The 7976-nt window shown below is 50.2% G+C and overlaps 1 long non-coding RNA gene across 1 annotated transcript; it reads right to left on the bottom strand.

Annotated features, from left to right (window-relative positions):
* Nucleotides 1–2685: 2685 nt before the first annotated feature.
* LOC112653752 (uncharacterized) lies at nucleotides 2686–6348 on the bottom strand. Its single transcript, XR_003132485.3, has 3 exons — nucleotides 6094–6348; nucleotides 4810–5313; nucleotides 2686–4500 (listed from the first exon to the last, which is right to left on the bottom strand). It is a non-coding gene; the product is annotated as an uncharacterized LOC112653752 (long non-coding RNA).
* Nucleotides 6349–7976: the final 1628 nt, after the last annotated feature.

Below are 7976 nucleotides of genomic sequence, written 5' to 3'. Positions count from 1 at the left end.
TGCTGTGAATTTGTGGCATTGATGTCTTTTAAACATTTGTGATTTGTTTTGACTCCCTCCCTCATTTGAAAAAGTCACTTTCGTACTTTGTTTTGGTTTGGTGATTTCATATTCCTTTTTCTTAAAGACGGTTCCTTAATTTGTTGAAGCTTCAGACCTCACTAGCTGGAATCAGCCCTTGGTCATCTACTGTTGGCTGCAGCCCGGCGTTGCGGGAGGTGCTGGACTCAGTCCTCCCACGTAGGGCTCTGCAGACTTGCTGAAATCATAGCGACCGGGTTCTGACAGGGCTCTAGTGAAACACGCTCTCCCCCTCACTGCATGTGGGGGTGTCACCAGCTGGACTTGTTTGGGGTTGGCTTGTTTAACGATAGGTACCAAGAACCCCACATCATCTTTGACCTAAACTCTTGGGAATTTATCCTAATCAAATATTTCGTCAGAAGAAAAAGCTCCACCTTCACCATGGCTTTACTCTGTAAACTCTGTGAGGTGGTTCAGACAGCCAATGCTCAGGGGCTCATTCCGAGCATGATGGTCCCTCTGACTGAAGTCAGCATGAAGAAGTGCTCAGAGTATCACGTTGAGTAGTCATCGATGACAAAACCATGTGTGCACTGTGATAGCAACATGCAAAAATCTCTATATTTGGACAATGACTGGAAGGGAACAGGGTGATTGCTACTTCAAAGTGATGAGAACAGGGGGAATTTTGTTTTCTATTTTTGCTTTTTCTTTGGTGCTGCCATGCTGATTTTATGTTTGCTTCCAAAGGGAAAAGATGCCAAGTGCTTTGGGTGTCTGCTGTGTGCACTCTCTTGGTTCACCCATGCACACAGGAGCACGTACTCACATGCACAAGCACATGTTCACACATGCTCGCACACTCACAAGCACACACCTGCTTACGTGTACCTTCTAGCACCTTTGTTTGTTCTCCTCAGCCACTGGTTTCTAAGTGTTGGCTCCAGAAACAAAGAGTTTGGAAAGCTCTAACCCCTTATACACACCTGTCAACCCTACCAAAGCTGAATTTTCTGGCTGGAGTTGAATCGTGTCCTGTTGGGCATCTCCCAAGCCTTCCTAAAAGATGAAGATGCAGGGTGCTCTTGCCTGGAGTTGACCCTACTTCCACGCTGGTTCCCTCAGGAACCTCTGCCTCACTGCCCACCTAGCACCTGTATTCACTAGAATTGCCTTTTCCTGTCTGTAAGTTTCCAGAAGATTCCAGCATCTCTTCAGGTTAACTGGAAAGATACTGAGCATGTCTGGTATCACCACAGCATATTCCTTAAAACAATGGCTCCACAGCTGGAGTAAAATCAACCAGAATCATATCTTGCTGCTCGCTTGCTGGGTGACCAGCAAATCACTACTATTTTTTCCTTTAAAATCTTGAAGAAGTTGGGCCAGAAGGATTGTAAGATCCCTTCTGGCTCTGATTCCATCACTTATGACCCATGAATACTTCTTATGAGTTCTATTTTGGGATCTGCAGTGGTGCCGTGCCATGTGATGCTTGCTGCCGCCCAGGGAGGAGGTCAGATGCGCTCAGGATGGCAGACTGAAAGAGTGTGAGCTCCTGCCGTCTGGAGTCCCAGGCTCCAGATCAGCAGTTTTCTGTACAAGGGGTGCTTATTCGTTTTGGCGTTTGAGTGTGGAGCAAACCCACAAGGCTCAAGCTCTGCTTGTGGATGAAAAGCACGTGGTTAGTGGTCTGACGTAGGGCTCTGGGGATGGAGGGCCAGACTTCGAGATGGAGGCAAGGAAGGGAGGCTTCTCCTTCTCCTACTGGAGGCCTTGAAGAGAACTGTAAGTCCATATTCCCAGATCCCAAGGGAGAGGGGTCGAAGATACTGGGGGAGATGAGGGCTCAGTAAAGCTTTTGATGGATGAAAGGGGCTGTTTTGCTGGTGGGATTACAGTTTGAGAAAACAACACAAATGCAATGGAAGATGTTCTCTAAGGAATCGACTCTCCCTTTATTTTGTGGTGAGTACAGTCTAAGGAGCTGGGTCGCCTCTGACAGAGACAGATGAGACGATGGTGAAAGGGGGCTCAGGGAGAACCGAGTTACCATCACCTGGCCCTGGACCCTTGGAGGATCTGTCCCGGCTCAGCGCTTTCAGGAAGGGAGGACCCTGGAGCATGAGAAGGGAGGAGCCATGTTTTGGGGGAACCTCTTTTTCACTCCCCCCCAGACTGAATCATTGTAGTTCATCGATTATTTATTCATATGAATTGAGCCAATGTTGAACACTGGGATAGAGAAATGAAGTGTCTGGGCCATCTGTGTGATCATAGCATGGGCTCCGCACAGGAGTTCAGGATGGCAGGAGTCCCTGTCTCTTGGGGAAGAGATGGCACAGGTGATCTCAGGTGAGGTCAGGTGAGAGATACCGCCAAGGCAGTACCACTCGCTAACGCACACGTTTTCCCCTGAGGTCAACCAGGCTGCTAAGGACACAATGACAAGTCTTAAGAATGGGGTCAGTCCCTGGCAGAGTTGTTAAGTCAAGAGCATATGTAGTGGATATACCACACGCCTGGGTTCAGTGCTAGATGGTGCAGAAGGGTTACAGAGGACCCCTGTCTGGCGGGATCAGGACATACACGTTAAGGAGCTTTCCTGCTGTACTATTTTTTCTTTTTTAAAGATTTATTTATTTATTCATTCATTCATTCATTCATTCATTCATTCATGATAGACACAGACAGAGAGAGAGAGGGGCAGAGACACAGGAGGAGGGAGAAGCAGGGTCCATGCAGGGAGCCCGATGTGGGACTCGATCCCGGGACTACAGGATTGCGCCCTGGGCCAAAGGCAGGCGCCAAACTGCTGAGCCACCCAGGGATCCCGAGTTACTGTACTATTGACTAAAGCTATTGTTCAATAGCTTTACCAGGGAGAAAACATGAAACGATGGGCCGGCGCTGCAGTGAGAAAAGCACTCTGGTTAACTCCAGGGTCATTACCAAACAAGTGGAAGGCTTGCAGAGTTCATTCTAGGAGATCTGGAATATGGAGTCAAGAGGTTTCCCTTGGGGCACGGAACTAGTCTGAATGAATGACTTGCATCCTGACAACATGCCGGGCACTGCGGAGGCCTGGTATGAGTTCCTTTTCCAGATCGTGGGCTCATGGGATAGAGACCTGGAGCTGAGGGTCCTTCCCACTCCGCCCAGCAAGAAGGGGCTTGGACAAGGGAAATGCAACTGGAACCACCCAGTGAAGGATCTGCATGCATCTACCTAACTTCAAATAGTAAAGTTAAGAACTGGAAAAATGAATCTCTGATGATAGAAATCAGAGCTGTGGTTGCTTGTGGCACGGTCTGGGGGATTGATTGGAAGGGCGGCAAGATGGAATTCTCTGGGGGCCATGGAAGTGTTCTTTATCTTGATGGGGGTGTAGGTGTTTTTCAAAATTCATAGGTTGCACAGGTAAAACGTGCATTTCTCTATAAGTGAATTTAAAAATATACAAAAAATACAGAAATGGTAGGGAAAATTATTTAGAAATATTCCTGCATGGGTCATACCTCAGGAAAGGCAAGAGTATATCCTCAGGCTACAACCCTAACCTGGAGAGAGTGACATGACAGGCAACATGCGAGCCTAGACGCCAGAGGACCCCAATTCTAGACCTGGGTTTGATAGCCCCTTGGTATCAACCACCATCTTTCCCTCTCTCTACCTCTGGCCCAGCCTACAGACTAAGGGAGTTTTACAAGGAGATGGATAAACTCTGATGGTCAGGGACTCTCTGTCCCCACTTCCCGAGACAGAGGCTGAGCCGGATGAGCCATGGGTGTGACCTGATTTGGTGATTCTTGTGATCTGAATCTCTTCCACATGTCTGGTGTCAGCCAGCTGAGGGGAGGGGGAGAGAGAGCAGGGCAATCTGATACCTCCAGGAAGTCCAGTGCTGGGCTGTTGCTAAAATTAGAACCAGGCTGCCGCTTACATCAAGGTCATTCTTCTCCCAGCCCCTCCATGAGCTAACTTCTCCCTCCCCCCCGGTGCCCTGCAAATGCTCATGACCACAGAAGCCCCGTCCCATGAGCGTCCAGTGATCCAAAGTGCAGAGACCAAGGGCAGAAAGGGGGTTCTAGACTCACAGAGGCCCTTTCGGATAAGGAGATGGGGAGCAGGTGAGAGGAAAGAGAACCGAATGTGAGGGAAAGGAAGAAGGAAAGCAGGTGAGCAAGTGAAGAGAAGTGATTAGCTCCTGTGCCTGGAAGGGAGCGGGAGTGGAAGATCTCTGTGCTCCATCCATCCTTAGCCATTTGCTGCAGGCTACACGGAGGTTCCCCCGAAGATAGCAGTCCATTCCTTTTTTAGACAAAACTCCAGAAGGATGAAAGCGTGTTCTTTCCAGGTCATTCATTTCAGTCGCATGCCTGCCAGAGGCCGGCGCTGGGGCAGGGCTGCAGTCCTCTCTGTCACCGATTGACCAGGATCTTAAGCAATTGACCCGATTGCTTGTACCTCATTTTCCTAATCAGCAAAGCAGACAGATCTACCATGTAGGGAACTGGGAGGACGCAGTGGGGTGCAGGGTGTGAGGGCACCTCGGAAGTATGTGAGCAGGCTGGCTGTCCCTGCATCTCACTGGAGATGTATAGATAATTTTAGGGTCCACTGGTATCAGGGACCTTACCCCACTGTGGGTCCTTGCTCCAAGGGTCATTTCTTCATCCCAGGTCTTCCCAACCCTCCTGTAGGATGAGAGCCCCTCTGGCCCATGCCTCTCCTGTCTGGCCCACCATGAAATGGTGAAAAGTAGCTCCCTAGGAGCTGCCCTACCTTGGTCCTGCGGGACCCCTGCTGTCAGAGCAGTGTCCTCCACCTCGAGGGGTAGATCTGCCTGCAGAGCTGTGATCCTGTGCTGTATTGAACGCAAAGTGCCTGATGCCATGGTGAGCACATAGCTGGTGCTTAAGACAACACTTGTTTAGTAGGATGAGTTATTAAGAATTTTTAAAAAGTCATTTAATCAGTCAATTTGTTAATTTGATGCTCTGGGCTTTTCAGCTGAATGAAAACAAGTCTACTTTCTTTGGGGAAAAATACAGTTTGGTACTTGATGGCTGAGCCATTCATCTCCCTAAGGCCATTCTCATAGTCCTTGTTGTTTGTAGTAATAACGTGAACAGACAGGAAGGCTTAGAAGGAGAAGCTGAGGTGTGTGCACCAGGCTCTTGGGTCACTTCCTATGGGACCAGCCCCAGGTTGCAATGTCACTGCGCTAGCCGCCTGGGGACCCTCACCGCATGGTGATTCTGATGCTCCGACATCATCAGATAGATCCTGTCAAGCAGAATTCAGAGAAAAAGCTTTACAGAACTGCTCTGGAGCGGCCGTGAAATGTCCACACTGGGGCTGCCCAGAGCAGAGCCACAGCCTGTAGATAAGAAAGGGAACACAGCTACTTTTCCTTCTGGGCCTCCTGGCTGTCCCTTCCTTCTACGTCCCGAAGCTCTCCTGATCTCTCCTCTCCTAAGGCACCTGCTGCTGAGGATGGTGGGAAGTCTCTCTCTGCCAACCTTGGGTCTGTGGAGATCTGTGGTGAGCGAGGGGCCTCCACCCTCAGGCCTCACTGGAGTCAGAGACAGGCCCCTCTGCTCAACCTGAAATGCCTCCAGAGAGAAGGGGACAGGCTTCTGGAGTCATGTGAGTGACGGGGACCTGCTGGCATTTCAGGAGCTGCTTCTGTAGCAAAAGGCACAGAAAGGAAAGAGAAAAAAAAAAAAAAAGATAGCTCCTTCTAGACATAACAATTTCAGGCTGAAAACCCTCGAGGTATCTCAGCAGGTGACTCACAGGGAAGCCCTGCTAGTCCCCAGGTGTATATGGAGACAAAACAGCCCATCTGGGATGGAAGCCATGTCTTTTATCTGCAGTGGTGGCCAAAGTGAGCACTTGGACTCTAGTTTCTTTCCCTGGCCTCCACACCTCCCATCATAGGATGGGGAGGTTGGTTGAGATGCTCAGCAGCCACCTTTTCTTGCCTGGCTATGGAACTCACAGATGGACACCCCAAGGCTCCCGAATTCTGGCTTAGCCCCACCTGAGGTAGCAAATACACACCAGCGTCTGCCATCTTGGTGGCCCTAACATGCACTTGTCTCCTTGCTCCGGGGCCTGGTGTTAGTCATGAACTTGTCTTTCCCCAAGAACTCTAGTCTTTTTCATTGCCTGCTATGACATCTATGAAGGTGCCCATGGTTCTCCCTTGAGGCTGACCACACTGGCCATGACCTCCTGATGAACAATGGGTCCCTTGACATCATCCAGTACAGAGTTCCACGGAGGGACAGTTCACTCATGCATGAATGCTGAGCCCTGCCCACCTCAGTGCGTGCCAGCCCCTCTATGGTCTGCCCCTTGAAGGGTGACTCTTGTCTCAGCTCTGGGACACCCCCTGCCTCCGCCTGCCTCGAGCTGAGGCAAGCTGGCCACCACGATCTTTGGGATGAATCTCGATGTGGTTTTTAGGATCTGATATGAAACAGACTCACACCAACGTTTCTTTCAAGATTTCTACAACTGTGGAGAAGGCCCTGGATATGGGCCACGTGGTCTCATTTCCTTGCAGACATCCCTTCTCTGTGAACTGCAGCCGAACACAGGAATCGCCCATGTGAAGACATCTGGGTCCTTTTGCAAAACGCTGGTTGGAGATGGGGCTGACTGTGTTACCTCATGTCTGTTATATAAGGACGCACTTGATAAATTTCTCCTTGAACACAGTGCCAGGAAAAATTTCTCTTTCCAATCTGATTCCAGAGTTATTGTACAATGAAAAGTATATGAGCCAGCCTGTTTCCCTTTCATCCAGGAAATTCAGAGATAAATCCAGCGTTCAGCTGTAGTAAACAGCTCATCCCAGGTGGCTAGAAACATATTGTTTCTGTTTTACCCTCACTTGTTCTTCTGAGGGTTGTGTTTAGTTTGTAAAGTTTCCTTAGACTCTTCTTGGGAAAGAGTGATTGCAAGGACATCCATGCACATGGTCACACAGCATAGATGTCCCCACTTTTACTGTCACCCCAGCCACGTCCCCAGTGCAGGCTGCATGCCAGGCACGGAGGGTGTAGGAGCAAGTGGCTTTACAGTTGGCCTACGGGGAGCCTCAGCAGACATAGAAAGAGCCTGAACGTGAGGCAGAGCAAGGTCAGCACTGAACTAGGCAATGGGGAGGAGGTCCGCCGGGCTCAGAAGAGGTCGGCTCTGGAAAAAGGACATCGGAATGGGGAAGACTTCTTGGAAGGAAGGGAGTCTCACCGGGAAGGATGGAACAGATTTTGAAGGCAGAGATGGAGGGGGAAGACCTTTTCTGACAGAAGGAACAGTTTGAACAAAGTCTTGCGAAGGAAAAAAAATCCATTGCCCTCCGCGTTTGGCAAAAACATGAGGAATCTCGTTCAGTTGGCAGGTCAGATACGTGGAGGAGGCATTGGGAGCTGAGGATAGTGCTCTTTTACTTTGCAATTTGGAAACAGGATTGGACCCAATGTAACCTTTTGTCCAACCAGCCCGTGACGTCCGCAGAGAAAGAGCGATTATTCCCTCGAATGGGTCGGGGGCTGGGGCTGCAGCCCGGTTGAGACCCGTTCTCGGGGACCCACTGGAAGCACGAGCACCAGTTCCCAGACCCACACCCGGCGCTCACTTCGCTGCGTGGCTCCACGTCTGGAAATACAGGAGGAGGACGGGGTTGGCAGGGCCGGGCTAGTGCAGCTTACCTCGGGGATGAAATTCAGAGCTTTGGGTTGTGTTTCCTTAAGGGGTGGGTGGGGTGGTGATGAGGAGCAAAGGGAGGAGCCCCTGAGCACAATTTACAGCCGGTTCCCCTAACAACGCCTGCAGATGGGTGAATTTCCGCGCAGCCGGGTTCTCTGTTCCTTTTCTGCTGCTGACGAGGAACAATGAGGGAGTGAGGGATAAGCAGTGATGTTTATCTTTCCAGC

This window comes from Canis lupus, chromosome 3 (genome assembly GCF_003254725.2).
Source record: "Canis lupus dingo isolate Sandy chromosome 3, ASM325472v2, whole genome shotgun sequence".
Lineage (NCBI taxonomy): Eukaryota > Metazoa > Chordata > Mammalia > Carnivora > Canidae > Canis > Canis lupus.
The sequence above is the reverse complement of the archived record's forward strand: the minus strand, read 5'-3'. Positions and strand labels throughout refer to the sequence as shown.